Source organism: Aegilops tauschii, chromosome 1 (genome assembly GCF_002575655.3).
Source record: "Aegilops tauschii subsp. strangulata cultivar AL8/78 chromosome 1, Aet v6.0, whole genome shotgun sequence".
NCBI lineage: Eukaryota > Viridiplantae > Streptophyta > Magnoliopsida > Poales > Poaceae > Aegilops > Aegilops tauschii.
In genome coordinates this window covers 350,897,841-350,914,404 of record NC_053035.3, presented here as the reverse complement: position 1 = coordinate 350,914,404, position 16,564 = coordinate 350,897,841, and the positions used below count along the sequence as shown (strand labels likewise).

At 47.3% G+C, this 16,564-nt stretch overlaps 1 pseudogene; it reads left to right on the top strand.

Moving 5' to 3' along the window:
* The first annotated feature begins 2,601 nt into the window (after nucleotides 1–2,601).
* On the top strand, nucleotides 2,602–15,396 carry LOC141032088 (uncharacterized; annotated as a pseudogene).
* Nucleotides 15,397–16,564: the final 1,168 nt, after the last annotated feature.

Below are 16,564 nucleotides of genomic sequence, written 5' to 3'. Positions count from 1 at the left end.
TGACGTCCACACGCTAACAGTTTCCCAAACGTTCGCGGGCAAGGATAACACAGCACTACATTGTCCTGGTGGTTCATACTATAGTAGAAAGGAAGAGTGTTCCAAGAATTAGAAGGAAAAAAGAACTCAAGCGGTAAACTGGTCCATGGTGTTGGAGAAGGAAAGAGTGTTTCAGACAATAAAAGGAAAAAAGAAAGGAAGATTATTCTAGGAAATAATTATGAACGAGAACTAAAACTGGCGAGGAAGAAGGAAAAAGAAGATGAGGCGTCGCTGACAAACACGCTGACGTTGATGTGGTGTTGGTTGGTCAACGAATTAGGTTGGCGAAGAACGTTAGTATAGTATGAACCACCAGGACAATGTAGTGATGTGTTAGCAATGAATAGTGTGTTGTCTAGAGGTTGAATAAAGACGTTAAACTCTAAATAGATGCAATATTTGAGAAATGGGAGGAAATTATTGGCACCTGTTGCAACACAATTAGAAACTCTAGAAAATATAACATTTTACTGCGTGCATTTATGAAGTTGAATGAAACTTTGAGAATGATCTCTATAGTTTTTTATTGTTTTATAGCAATAGTATGTATTAGTTTAACCCACTTTATTATATTGTAAATATGAAGAAAAAAATTGTTCATATTGCAACGCATGGTGAAGGTGAGGTGGACGTCGTCTGATTTTGAAGGAGAGGGTTCCAGCGAGAAATGTCCCGCTACGACGAGAAACTGAGCGGGAAGGGGAGGGTCCGACAGGAAAAGATAAGGGTGCATCGTGGGGCGGGGGTTTTGTGTTGGGCCCACGTGTTGAAGATAACATGATGGATAGTCTGGACAACGATAGATCTCCTGGTTTGGATATGCGGGAAAACGAACTGTCTAGATAGTTGAATTTTGGGAAGCCTACTGGGCGCTGATTTAATGTCCGATCACATATGAAAAAGAATGAACTCCAACCCTGAAGACGACCATAATCATTTGCTTAATTTATTTATATATGCAATATAGCCTGTAGTGACATACGGACGTTCTACGGACAAAGTTTTTGCCCACGTTTAAGAAGAATCATGTGATTGTATGGTTTGAGTGATAGTGATATCCCAGCTCATGAGGGTTCAAGTCTTGGTACTTGCATTATTTCTAAATTCATTTTAAGATTTTCTGAATTTACATACGAGGCGCCTACGATGACTTCGTAAATCTTGAGATGATATGCCGTCTCAATCTTTCGAAGGTGCTCATAGAGATAGGGTGTGCGTGTGTGTTCATAGGGACGAATGTATGCGCGAGCGCTTGCGTTTGCGTTTGTACTATGTTAAGAAAAAATCATGTGTCGCCATCAGCTAGGCAGGCAGAAGCGATAGCATACCCGTGCTTTCAGGAAGTAGCAGGAAAGCACCAGACCACCGAATGGCGCGCAACCGAGCAACGTCGCCGGAATGGCAGCCGCAGGGAGCGTAGTGGCCAGGGCCGCTCGCTGCCCTACCCCGGACTGGCTGCCGGCCGGTTGGTCCATCGATCGGGAGCATCTTTTGCCCGTAAAGCCGGTGGAGTGATCGGGGCATCTGTGTGCTGAGAGCAGCCATAGGGCCGGGGCTAACTGATGCAGTACACATATTGCTATCGATTAGATTGGAGCGCGCATGATGTCCACCTCCTTAACACAGTTGGCGTGATAACCTGTCAACGAGTGCTACATGCAGGGTCACTCGTCAGGCTGACAAATGCTGCATGGTAGTTAATATATATGGAACTCGATTAATTGCCATATGTGTGTGGCTTTCGGTACTTAGATGTGTTTCAGCTACGTCCACTTGATCGTTTTTTGCTTTTCATCTTTCTTTCTTTTTTTGAAAATTATTCCTTTTGACAAGTCGGAAGAACCCTTCCGTACGATGATGAAAGCCAATGATTTCCAATACTATAGATAAATTTCCGGTATTAGGCTTGAACATTTGACACCCCCTTCATCAAGGGGATACGAATAGCGACAGGTGTTGTCAAGATGGTGGCTTCAGGCTAAATGATGTAATACCTTTGTAAGATTTTTGTGAATAATTAATAAAATGGCCGTATGCTGCTGAAATTAGAGATGGACTTTAGGCCCATATAGCAATTTCTGAAAAATCTCTAAGGGCCCATGTGGGTTTATTGGCACTAGGTGTAGTGGGAAGTTTAGTCTCACCCCGCTAGTGGAGAAGGAGTTGGACCTCTTTATATGGGATTGTCTTCTACATGCTATTGGAGCTTGAGAAAAGAAGAGGCCCTCGCGCGCTCCTCCGCCGCCGCCGCCCGCCTCGGCGCGCCGCACGCGCTTATTTTTGCCAGTCGCTAACGGAGAGTTTCTGACAGCTGGGCCACGATCTGAGACGTCGGACCGTGGGCTGTCATGGACTCGGACGTGAGTCGAGCCCACCGGTGACTCCATCCCGTCCGCCGCGTACACGATCGACAGCACGGTCGACGAGAGAGCAGGTCTCCGAAACCCCGCCCCTCCGGTTCCTGTACGGGAGAGGGGCGAATAGGTTTTTGGGAAGCGACTACGCGACTGCTCGCCGTTCGTCTACTTCCTCTACGTCCGTGTCGTCCTCGTCATCACCATGTCCACCGACGCCGAACGTGCCGCCGCCGAGAAGACCGAGACCAACAAGAAGGCCGCCAAGGATGCCGCTGCTGCTGTCACCGCCACCGCCGCTTCTGCCTGGCCTACTGGAGGGTATAACACGTTTATCCCGCTCCTGTTTATTTTCATATTAGCAGTACTAGTACTATGTGTAGATTTGTCTACCGTTTGCTTAGTATGTGCATGTTTAGATCAGAGTCAGTACGTCGTCAATTCAGTCAGTGCCATGCTAGTAATTTATCTATGGATTAAATTATTCGAAAAATTGCCTATTTACTCAGCAATCCAAAAACTACTATGTGTAGGAATTTCTCGGCAAGTGGCTTTGCCGCTGCACTGAAACCGGATAAGTTTACCGGTACGTACTTTAAGCGTTGGCAGACTAAGACCACTTTATGGCTCACAGCTATGAACGTATTCTGGGTCACCGGTGTCTCCACGGGAACGATTGCTCTTGAACAGGAGAAGGCGTTCAAGGAGGCCACTGTTGTGTTTCTGGGAGCAGTTCTTAGCGTGATCGGAGATAAACTGGTCGACGCATATTTACATGTGCATGTCATCAAGGACTTGTGGGGGGCCCTCGAATCTAAGTTCGGGGCCGCTGATGCCGGGAGCGAGATGTATATTATAGAGCAGTTCCACGATTACAAGATGGTTGAAAACCGTCCTGTATTGGAGCAGGCTCATGAGATAATATGCATTGTTAAGGAGCTTGAGCTTCTTAAGTGTGAGTTACCGGGCAAGTTTGTCGCGGGCTGCATAATCGCTAAGCTCCCTAATTCCTGAAGGAACTTTGCCACCACTCTAAAACATCAGAGGCGTGAATTCTCTGTGGAGGATGTCATTGGCCATCTGAGTGTTGAGCAGAATTCAAGGCAAAGGACTCGCACGGAAAAGGGGTCCAAGGAACTTATGTTGCCAACATGGTTAACCAGAGGAACCATAACTCCCACAAGCCCAAGGGAAAGAACGGTGTCCAACACAATACCGACTTTAAGAAGAAGGGTAAGAAGACCTTCAAGAAGAACAAGAAGGATGAGGGCTGCTTTACCTGTGGTTCGGTTGAACACTGGGCCAACAAGTGCCCTAACAAGTACAAGAAGCCAGGACATGACTCCAGGTCTGTCAACATGATTGTGGGCAACAATGAGAATGGTGCATCTGGATACGCTAATTTATTTACTGTTTTTTCAGTGTTTCAGTCCACCGATTGGTGGGTGGACACAGGTGCAGGTGTTCATGTGTGTGCTGACATTTCATTGTTTTCTTCTTACCAGGTCACAGGCCACGGGTCCGTATTGATGGGGAATGGCGCGAGTGCTTCTGTTCATGTGTAACGCCCACGATGCGGCTATATCTCCCACGTGTCGAGGCACGACTTAGAGGCATAACCGCATAGTGGTTTTGTCGCAAGAAGGGTCATCTTCACACAATCCCATGTAATGAACAAGAATGGGATAAAGAGTTGGCTTACAATCGCCACTTCACACAATACATAAATATCATCATACATCATCCAAAATACAAACATATAGACCGACTACGGTCAAAATCCAGATGAAAATAAGACAACCCCAAATGCTAGATCCCCGATCGTCCCAACTGGGCTCCACTACTGATCATCAGGAAAAGACACATAGTAACGACCACGTTCCTCGTCGAACTCCCACTTGAGATCGACGCCATCATCTGCACTGGCATCGTCGGCACCTGCAACTGTTTTGGAAGTATTTGTGAGTCACGGGGACTCAGCAATCTCACACCCGCGAGATCAAGACTATTTAAGTTTATAGGACAAGGAGGTGCAAAGAGGTGGAGCTGCAGCGGCAAAAGCATATATGGTGGCTAACTTGCGCAAATGAGAGCGAGAAGAGAAGCAATGGAACGGACGTCATCTAGCAATGACCAAGAAGAGGTCCTGAACACCTACTTACGTCATACATAACACAGACCGTGTTCACTCCCCGGACTCCGCCGAGAAGAGACCATCACGGCTACGCACGCAGTTGATGTATTTTAATTGGGTCAAGTGACAAGTTATCTACAACCGGACATTAACAAATTCCCATCTGCCTCATAACCGCGCGCACGGCTTTCGAAAGATAATACCCTGCAGGGGTGTCCCAACTTAGCCCATCATAAGCTCTCACGGTCAACGAAGGATAAACCTTCTCCCGGAAAAACCCGATCAGTCTCGGAATCCCGGTTTACAAGACATCTCGACAATGGTAAAACAAGACCAGCAAAGCCCCCGAATGTGCCGACAAATCCCGATAGGAGCTGCACATATCTCGTTCTCAGGGCACAACGGATGAGCCAGACGTCGGGTTGGCATAGACCCTGGTTGCCCAGGGGGCGCCGGACATCGCTCGGTTTGGGCCAGCACTCGAAGGAGCACTGGTCCGGGGGTTTAAAATAAGATGACCCTCGGGCTCGCGAAAACCCGGGGGAAAAGGCTTAGGTAGCAAATGGTAAAACCAAGGTTGGGCCTTGCTGGAGGAGTTTTATTCAAGGCGAACTGTCAAGGGGGTCCCATAAATCACCCGACCGCGTAAGGAACGCAAACTCAAGGAACATAATCCCGGTATAACAGTAACTAGGGCGGCAAGAGTGGAACAAAACACCAGGCATAAGGCCGAGCCTTCCACCCTTTACCAAAATATATAGATGCATTAATTAAATAAGAGATATTGTGATATCCCAACATATCCATGTTCCGACATGGAACAACTTCAACTTCACCTGCAACTAGCAACGCTATAAGAGGGGCTGAGCAAAAGCGGTAACTTAGCCAAACAACGGTTTGCTAGGAACAGGTGGTTAGAGGCTGACATGGCTAAAATGGGAGACATGATATAGTAAGTGATAGGTAGCGAGCATGGCAATAGAGCGAACAACTAGCATAGCAAAGATAGAAGTGATTTCGAGGGGTGGTCATCTTGCCTGCAAGGTTCTCAGAGTTGTCGAAAGCTTGATCCTCGTAAGCGTACTCGACAGGTTCCTCGTTCACGAACTCGTCTCCCGGCTCTACCCAAGACAAGAACACAACAAACGGAACCACAATCAACAACGAGAAATGCGCAAGCAACATGATGCAAAACATGTATGATATGCAAGACATGATATGCGATGCATATGCGTGCTCCGGAAGGAAAAAGATGAACATGGCAGTAACTTGGCAAACCAAGCATGCCACTGGAAAGATGAGATGATTTCGGTCGAAATCGATATAAAGATCACCGGAATCGGATGCACGGTTTGCAAATGGCAAGCAAAACAAGAATGACACTAATCTGCGATAAACAGCAAGATAGCACTTAAAATGCAACAAGCAACAATGTTACAGCACCCCAACATAGCAACAAAGCACATGGCAGTAATCTACAGGAGATGCTTGACAAAAGATGAACACTGAGCTACGGCTAGTTCACAACATATCACGCTCAAACAAGCATGGCAAAAGTGCAAAAGATTACAGGTTCACAGACTTAGTGAAAAACTGGACATGGCAGAAAACAGCATCAGGTAGCAATGTTCAGAGCATGAAATCAACATGCTACAGGAACTTAACATAGCAAAACAAGGCATGGTAGTGTTCTACTAAATGCACATGGCAAAAGTCTCTTACTGACCATTAGCCAAAAAGGACCATAAGATATGATGGCAAGCATGTAAACATAGCAAGTTTCGTTATCAGGTTTCAGACTTAGCAGAAAACAGAGCATGGCAGAAATATTAATATGTAGGCCTCTTTGTGAGCTTAATGCACTCAATACAGAGCAATGCATGACAAACCAAGCATACCTACAGCAAGATGGCATGTTTATGAAGCTATCCATGGCAAGAACAATTGCATAGCATATATGGGTCAACTACAATAAGCTTGGCAAAAATGCATATCATGTTAAGAATCTGCCAGAAATATTTTATAGCAAAAGTAGAGCAAGATTGAGTTATGCTATGGTACTCTAAAATTGCAACAAATTGCAGGAATGGCTCAATTACAACTATAGCTACAAAACATCCTTACTGAAATCTCCAAAATATGCATGGATCTCTCTGTAGCATCAAGTTTACATGGCAACAAAATTACAGCAGACAAGGACTTAGAGAAATCACTAAGTCCCTGAAATCAGAAATATTACGGGGCCTACTTTGCATGCTTATGCTAGTCACCACAGAGATCACAAAACTACATGGACTATACCACTGGAAAGATGGCATGGCATACTTCAAAACACATGTAGAGCTCATGCTCAAAAGATGCACAGATTAAATGATACAAAAATGACAAATCTCCAAGTTCTGATAAGAACCAGAGAATAACAGCAACTAGCCCTCTTCCAATGAAGATTTGGGCATCAAGATGACCTCTAATGAACAAGGTTCAATTGGACAAAAAGAAGAGCATCACGAGAAGAACAATTTGACATATTACACGCGCGAATCGGAGGTACATGCAGGAAGTTACGGCATCGGGAACAAGTGCATATGCTGAAAATTCCTGGAGACTTGGAAGAAAAATAGGGAAAGGGCGAAGTCAACGCGTACTGTAGCTCGATCCAGATCTGGCGGAGGTCGAGCTCGGGCTCGGGCCGGCGGTGGTGCGCGGGCTGCCGGCGCTCGCCGGAGGGAAGGAGGAGGCGAGGCCGAAAGAGAGGAGCGCGGCGGCGGGGAGGGGCCGGTCGCCGGCGGGCGGGGCACGGCTGGGCCGGGCCGGTGGCGGCGGCGCCCGGCGGTGATGGCGGCGGCGGCGCCCGGCGGTGATGGCGCGGCCGGCCGGCGGCGAGCGCGGGGCGGCGGGGCGGACGCGCGGTGGCGGCGGGCGCGCGGGAGACGGGGTACGGGCCGGCGATGGGCCCTGCGGGCCGGCGGCGGGGACGAGGACGGCGGCGACGTGTCGCCACGGGATTGGCCGGGGCGCGGCGGCGGACGTGTCCGGCGCGGGCGGACGCGTCCGGCGCGGCGCGGAGGGAGAGGGTTAGGGTTCGTCTGAAGTTGTATTTCGGGATGCCCACATATTTATAGGTAGAGGAGCTAGGAGGCTCCAAATGAGGTGCGGTTTTTGCCCACACGATCGTGATCGAACGACCTAGAGCATGGAAAAGAGTTTTGTGGGTTTTGGGCTGGTTTTGGAGGGGGGTTTTGCTGGATACTCAAATGGACTTTGCGGATGCCCGGTTAACCGTTGGAGTACCAAACGACCTCCGAATGGAACGAAACTTGACTGGTAGTCTCCGGGTGGTATAAGAAGGCCACTTGACAAGCCTCGGTCCATTCCGAGAAAGTTTGACACACGCACACGAAAGAAAACAAGAGGGGTGCGCCGGAGGAGATAGGAGCGCCGGATTGGAAAACGGACAACGGGGAAAATGCTCGGATGCATGAGACGAACACGTATGCGAATGCAATGCACATGATGACATGATATGAAAATGCATGACATGACAAAATACAAACCGAAAGACAAAACCCGACAACGGAGGGAATATCATAACACATAGCCGGAAATGGCAAGAGTCGGAGTTACAAATATGGCAAGTTACATGCGGGGTGTTACATCATGGTGTTGGCACGGTCGATCTGAAGTTTACTTCGGGAAGGATCGTGCAGCTGAAGAACGTGCAGCATGTCCCCGCCATCAAGAAGAACCTCATTAGTGGCTCCCTTCTATGTAGAGAAGGGTTTAAGTTGGTTTTCGAGTCTAATAAATTAGTGTTACGAAATATGGACTCTTTGTTGGAAAAGGTTATGAGAGCGGAGGGATGTTCCGCCTTTCCCTGCAGATTTTTGTAATAAAGTCGTGAACCATATTCATTCGAATGTTAATGAATCTGAAGTTTGGCATTCACGTCTTTGTCACATTAGTTTCGGTGTTATGACGCGGCTAGCTAAGTTGGATTTAATCCCGAGTTTCACTTTATCCAAAGGTTCTAAGTGTCTTTCATGTGTGCAAGCTAAGCAACCTCGCAAGCCTCACAAGGCCGCGGAGGAGAGACACTTGGCACCATTAGAACTCATACATTCTGATCTTTGTGAGATGAATGGTGTGTTCACTAAAGGTGGAAAGAAATATTTCATGACATTGATAGATGATTCCACTAGATATTGCTATGTGTATCTAAGGCAGAAGTTGAGAATCAACTTGAAAAGAAAAATTAAACGAGTCTGATCAGATCGTGGTGGAGAGTACTTCTCGAGTGAGTTTGATTCTTTTTGTGCGGAACACGGCATTATTCATGAGAGGACGCCTCCCTATTCACCCCAGTCAAACAGGGTTGCCGAGCGGAGAAACCGTACTCTAACTGATTTGGTTAACGCCATGTTAGATACATCGGGTTTATCCAAGGCATGGTGGGGGGAGGCTATATTGACGGCATGTCATGTCCTGAATGAAGTTCCGACAAAGGATAATGGGATCACCCCATATGAGAAATGGGCGAAGAGAAGGACAACACTCTCGTACTTGCGTACTTGGGGTTGTTTGGCGAAAGTCAATGTGTCGATCCCAAAAAGCGTAAGCTTGGACCAAAGACTGTGGACTGCTTTAATTTGGGCTACGCTAAGAACAGCGTTGGCTATAGATTTCTAGTAGTGAAATCTGAGGTACCTAACCAGAAGGTCGGTACAATTATGGAGTCTAAGGATGATACATTCTTCGAGGATATTTTTCCTATGAGAGATATGCAAAGCACTTCTAGACAGGAATCTGAGGAGACTCCTGAGCCTGCCATTCCTACGGATTATTATGAACAAACACATGATGAAAATCCTGAGGAGGATGACGAGGAAACCCTTGGTAGGGGAAGAGACAAAGGACTGCAAAGACCTTTGGTGATGATTTCTTCGTGTACCTCATGGATGATACTCCCACTTCTATTTTAGAAGCATATGCCTCTCCAGAAGCTAATTACTGGAAGGATGCGGTCTGTAGCGAGATGGATTCCATCATGGCTAACGGGACATGGGAGATTACTGAGCGTCCCTATGGTTGCAAACCATTGGGATGTAAGTGGGTGTTCAAGAAGAAGCTTAGGCCCGATGGTACGATTGAAAAGTACAAGGTTAGGCTTGTGGCCAAGGGCTATGACCAGAAAGAAGAGGAAGATTTCTTCGATACTTATTCACCTGTGGCTAGACTGACCACCATTCGAGTATTACTCTCATTGGCGGCCTCTCATGGTCTTCTCGTCCACCAGATGGATGTTAAGACGGCTTTTTTGACTGGAGAGATAAACGAGGAAATCTACATGCAACAGCCAGATGGCTTTGTGATAGATGGTCAGGAAAGAAAGGTGTGTAGGTTGCTGGAATCTTTATATGGCCTGAAGCAAGCACCTAAGCAATGGCATGATAAGTTTAATACAACTCTGGCATCTGTTGGCTTCGTTGTTAATGAAGCTGACAAATGTGTATACTATCGTCATGGTGGGGGCGAAGGAGTTATACTATGCTTGTATATTGATGACATACTGATATTCGGAACCAACCTCAAAGTCATTGAGGAGGTCAAATCGTTTCTATCTCAGAACTTTGAGATGAAAGACCTTGGTGTGGCTGATGTTATCTTGAACATCAAGCTACTGAGAGATGATGAGGGTGGGATCACGCTTCTGCAATCCCACTATGTTGAGAAGGTGTTGAGTCGTTTTGGATATTCGGACTGCAAACCATCTCAAACACCATATGATCCTAGTGTGTTGGTTCGAAAGTTCGAAGGCACAGCTAAGGATTAACTGAGATACTCTCAAATCATTGGTTCACTCATGTACCTAGCGAGCGCAACGAGGCCTGACATCGCGTTTGCTGTGAGCAAACTGAGCCGGTTTGTTTCCAGCCCAGGTGTTGTGCATTGGCATGCTATTGAGAGAGTTATGCGCTATCTGAAGGGTACTACGAACTACGAACTTCACTATACGGGATACCCGTCGGTACTTGAAGGGTATAGTGATGCGAATTGGATCTCTGATGCTGATGAGATGAAGGCCACAACTGGGTATATGTTTACTCTTGGAGGTGGCGTTGTTTCCTGGAAGTCTTGCAAGCAAACGATCTTAACGAGATCGACAATGGAAGCAGAATTAATAGCATTAGACACATCTGGTGTCGAAGCAGGATGGCTTCGAGATCTATTGATGGACTTGCCATTGGTTGACAAACCGGTTCCGGCTATCCTTATGAACTGTGACAATCAGACTGTCATCACCAAGGTGAAGAGTTCAAAGGACAACATGAAGTCCAACAAACACATAAGAATGAGATTAAAAGCTGTCAGAAAATTAAGAAACTCCAGAGTGATAGCGTTGGAGTATGTCCATACGGCTAAGAATCTGGCAGATCCCTTTACAAAAGGGCTATCACGTGTTATGATAGATAATGCATCGAGGGAGATGGGTATGAGACCCACATGAATTGCCATGGTGGTAACCCAACCTATGTGATCGGAGATCCCGTGAAGTAGGACCTGGGAAACAAGCCAGTGGTGAACTGAGGAGAGTAACTATACTAACCCACTCTGTTGGAGATGCAATACTCTTGATACTGTATGGTAGGATGACTACTGTCTTAATGTGTTCCAAAGCTTATGAAAGCAAGATGCTATCCTACAGAGCGATCTTTGGAGGAACACACCTATATGAGCCCGAATGCTTGTCACAGTCTATGAGATTGGGGTGATCTCTAGTAAGCTCACGAATAGATCAGGAGTGTGACTTATATGCTCCACCCGAGGAGTCAGCCTTCGGCAGCCTAGCACTAGTAAGACATGTGGTGAAGCTTCTTTACGCCAAACTGACAATTCAATGCATAGTCCATTGTTCAGTTGTGAAGGAGTGTGGCTACTTGCACTAGGTGAAGTTCAACCTTAAAAGGTCTTCACTGAAACACTGGTATATCGAAACAGCAATTGGAACAGAGGACACTATGGGCCCTCGAGATCGGGTGGGGGATTGCTGAAATTTGAGATGGGCTTTAGGCCCATATAGCAATTTCTGGAAAATCTCTAAGGGCCCATGTGGGTTTATGGGCACTAGGTGTAGTAGGAAGTTTAGTCCCACCCCGCTAGTGGAGAAGGAGTTGGACCTCTTTATAAGGGATTGTCTTCTACATGCTATTGGAGCTTGAGAAGAGAGGAGGCCCTCGCGCGCTCCTCCGCCGCCGCCCGCCTCCCACGCCTCGCCTCCTCACGACGCGCCGCGGGTTATGGGATTGAGCCGAGCCGAGCCGATCTCACACCCTACGCGCTTATTTTTGCCAGTCGCTAACGGAGAGTTTCTGACAGCTGGGCCATGATCTGAGACGTCGGACCGTGGGCTGTCACGGACTCGACCCACGTCTCTCCACACGGTTGCGCCTATATAAGTGTGCGGTGTCTCCTAACCCTAGCCGCCACTATCAGATCGCATCTGCTCCACGCGCACGCCCACTGTCGTTCCTTTGCTGCTGCTGCCGCCGGTGACTTCATCCCGTCCGCCGCGTACACGGTCGACGGGAGAGCAGGTCTCCGAAACCCCGCCCCTCCGGTTCCTGTATGGGAGAGGGGCGAATAGGTTTTTGGGAAGCGACTACGCGACTTCTCGCCGTTCGTCTACTTCCTCTACGCCCGCGTCATCCTCGTCATCACCATGTCCACTGACGCCGAACGTGCCGCCGCCGAGAAGACTGGGGCCGACAAGAAGGCCGCCGAGGATGCCACTGCTGCTGTCACCGCCGCCGCGGCTTCTGCCTGGCCTACTGGAGGGTATAACACGTTTATCCCGCTCCTGTTTATTTTCGTATTAGCAGTACTAGCAGTATGTGTAGATTTGTCTACTGTTTGCTTAGTACATGCATGTTTAGATCAGAGTCAGTACGTCGTCAATTTAGTCAGTGCCATGCTAGTAATTTATCTATGAATTAAATTAGTCGAAAAATTGCCTATTTACTCAGCACATGCATCGTCCAGATGCAGAAGCTGGAGGTACATCCTCCTTTTTAAAAAAAAAGATGAATTTCTGGTATAACCATGGATTTTGTTGCTTCGTGCATGGACTATGCTCCGGTGCCTTAAGGCACCTGCCTTTGTGTCCATAACATGTGGGCCCAACAGGTGGCTGGCCTACATGTCAGTGGCCCAAAGGCAGGTGCCTTTGCATTGTTGTTTTCGTCTATTTAATGCAAAAGCAGAGCAATCCCTCCAATTGGGTTTATAAGTTGGCCACAAGTTTTCACACGTTCAATTTAACTAGAAAAATATGTATTGTATTTTATAAAAAATATATCTTTAGATTCGTCATCAAATGAAGATTCTAACCATATAATTGTTGTGGCATATTATACATGTTTTACAAGTCAAATTGAACACCCTACAAACTCGTGCCTATAAACCCAATACGGAGGTAGTAGTACCATTCCCTCACACTTATCAAAATACCAACGTAGACATTCGTGAAATCTACGGAAGAGGATTTATGGCACGCAGGTAGGGCACCGACCTCAATTTTCTTTTGGGTTTCAATTTTTAATCTTTCGTATCTTTTGACACAAAAGTCTAAATTAAGTTTTGTTTTCATATTTGTGTTTCTTGTGACAAGGGCTTTCAAATAAGATCCATTTATATATGTTTTGATGCATTTCAAAGTTTGTTAAGTTTCAGAACGAGAAAAAAATGTGAGTTTCAGAAACTAAAACTTAAAACTTCGAATGTCATCGTGTGGAATCCAATGACTTCGCGGATCGCGAGACAGTTGTGTAGCAGAGCATGACTGGGCAAGTGCGTGCCCCTGCGAATTTTCATGAAATACATTTAGATTGTCTATCTATTGTACTCCCTCCGTTCCTAAATATTTGTCTTTCTAGAGGTTTCAAATGGTGACTACATACGGAACAAAATGAGTGAATCTACACTCTAAAATATGTCTATATACATCCGTATGCGGTGACCATTTGAAATCTCTAGAAAGACAAATATTTAGGAACGGAGGGAGTAGTTACTTATAATCCTCCGTTCATAGAATGATACATTTTCTATTATTTTCTTTTGTTTTAACCATCAATTGTGTATATCTTGATTCGATAACATAACTTCTGATAACAATGCGCATCCAACAGGGCAAGCGGCAGCAGTGGGGGGTGGCCGGAGTACGCAGGGCGTCGACGGGCAGCGGCGGCTGGAATTGGGCGAGCGCGGGATCGAGCCCAGAGGGCATGTGGGGAGGAGCTAGTGGGGGGCGTCGGGTGCGTGGGAGCCTCAGGAGCATGGTGCCGAGCTCGAAGGCGAGCTCGGAGGACCGAGGCCGCGACGGCGAGGTGAGCTGCGGCGACGAGCTCTCGGATGCGGTGGCAGGGCTATCTAGGGGGGCACGGGCGAGCTCAATGAGAGGAGGAGAAGGAGCGTGAGCTCACCAGCGTTGCTGAGACGGCCCGGGGACGTGCTGCGGTGGTCGGAGTCGGGGAGGATCGCTGGCAATCGCAGAGGAAGACAACTGCGGCGATCTCGCGGTGCAGGGGGTCCGAGCTCGAGCCGGTCAGTGCCGAAGTCATAGCGGTCGCCGGCGAAGTGATTAGACAGGTCGGCGAGGAGCGGGGACGGCGGTGGCCGCGGTAGCTCACGGAGGCGCGGCCATGGTGGTACGGGTGGTGGGGAAGAGCGGGCGTGGGCGAGGGCGGAGAGGAGAGGGTGAGAGGGGTGAGTGGGAGTGGCGGTAGGTGGGGAGGGGATCTCTTGGTGTCGGCCTTATCCTCTGGGCGGCGACGACGGGGTTGGCGGGAGGCGCCGGGCGGCGGTGGCGCGGCGGCGGGGAGGCAGGGTCCCGATCCAGGTCGGGATCGTGAGAGGGGAGGAAGTGAGAGGGGGGTTCGGTCTAGGGTTTCCGTGGAGGGTGGGGGGTTATAGGCCAGGGAGGTGGGCCAAGTGGGCCGGCTGGCTGGGGGGCAGTTGGGCCGAAGCCCGGGGGGCTTGTTTTATTTTTATTTAGGTTTTCGTTTCTCTTTTTATTTATTTTTTTCTTACAGTTTTTATTTTAGTTTTATAAAATAATAAAGTAGTTCCTAAATTAGTGTTACTAAATACACTACTGCCACAAAAAGTTTGGTGTAATAATAAAATACCTTACATATTTTTATTATTTAAAAGGCATTTAATTAATGGTTTTAGCTACTGTTTTAATTATTATAGTGCATTTAACTACTTTATAAAAATGTGGTTTATTCACCAATATTACTTATAAATTATTTGCCATAGTTTGTATTATTTAGTTTTGACATTTGAAAACTCTAATTGTTTGACTTTATTTTAAATTTGAACTGGTTGATCCTAGTCCTAGACCGAGCCGGTCAAGACGGTAGCCAGCTGCTCCATTGGTGCTTGGGGCCAACCAGTCAGTGTATTGCCCAGGCCATGGATGATCTCTAGGGTGTCTTGTCTCTAAGGCGGCGACCCTGATGGTGGGAGAGGCGGTGCTCACGGGTTGAGCTAACAACTCAGGTGCTTGCTATCCACCTTGGCTGCGTGGGCGCCATGGTAGCTAGGGATTGGTGTTCCATGGCGGTTGCGCGGTAGACGTTCTCGTGTCGGCCACACCCTGGTTGGAGGTGAAGCATGCTTACCAGGGTGAAACCCCTGCCTGGTTTTGGCTAGGCCGACGGAGGCAGCGTCCCTGATGGTGTCATCTTCTTGAAGTCTTCGTCGTGGTTGCTCCTTGGCCTTTGGGGTGCTCCAGATGAAAATCTTGATCCTTTGGATCAGGTGGTGGTGGCACTCCGGTTTGGTGTTCTTTCTGAAGGCACCGCCTAGGAGCTCATTTTCGTCGGTGTGCAGCTTCGTCTCTTTGCGGTGGCTTGCTCACGGTGGACAGCTCTGTCGACTCTATGGCGAAGCTTATGTTGTTTACTTGGAGTTGTATGGGGTGTTTTTTCAACATAGTACAGATGTAGACACTTATACATACACACATATACTCACCCTACCTTTATGAGCATCTCCGAGGGACTGAGCCGACACATCATCTTGAGATTGACGAAGATGTCAGAGTCGTCTTGGTAGTCGACGGGAACATCTTCTCCTACTGAACGCATATCGCCGGAAGGCCAGAAATAAATCCTGAAAAATGCGAGCACTAGTGTCAAGTCTAGAACTTGAACCCTGGTGGGCCGGGGGTGTTGTGGCTGCTGTTTAGCACCTGTGTATAGTGTGGTGGTATTTCTTTGTTGGCTGAATATTGCTCGTTGTTTTATATATAACAGGACGGAAACTTTTTTTCATAGATGCCCACTATTGTCATCTTTATTTTGCTATTTTGTTGTGTTTTTTTCTCTCTCGATTTAGGTTGTAATAAATTACATGGATGTGTGCGCCTTCGGCGGCAGAGAGGGTTGTTTCTCTCATGTTAGTTGTCCAAAATATCATCGATGATGATATTTTTTAATTCAAAAAAAAATCACCATCGAGTACATTGTAGAATTATAAGTAGCATCTGATCGACTGAGCTGCACCTTTTAGATACAAATTTCATGGACTTATGAATGTACATGTGTAGTCGAGCTAAGTTCGACAAGGTAACATCATATATGCCCCGGTGTTGGTTATGATACTGTTTATCTACTTAATTGTAATTATTTCATCGGTTCTTTCCTCCCCTCGGTAGGAATAATGTATCCCATATTCGACTCTCACCCCGATGATGCATCTAGGGTCGTTGGAGGGAGTGTGGGAGGTGTGTCTTTGTCGGATCTCGTGAGATTCGGTTAGTGTTTGTTTTCAATGAATTTGTTTATATCCAGCCTTGTTTCAGTGTTTACATGCTTGATCCTTCTGATTTACACATCTCTTCATCGGCGATGGTTGCTACTCTGGTGCGTTGGTTCTATGTGATCTTAGCACTACGATTTCTCGATTGTCTACTACAACAAGGTTTGTCCGACTCTGCTGTGGGAGGGGCGATGACGACATCATGCCTTCGGCT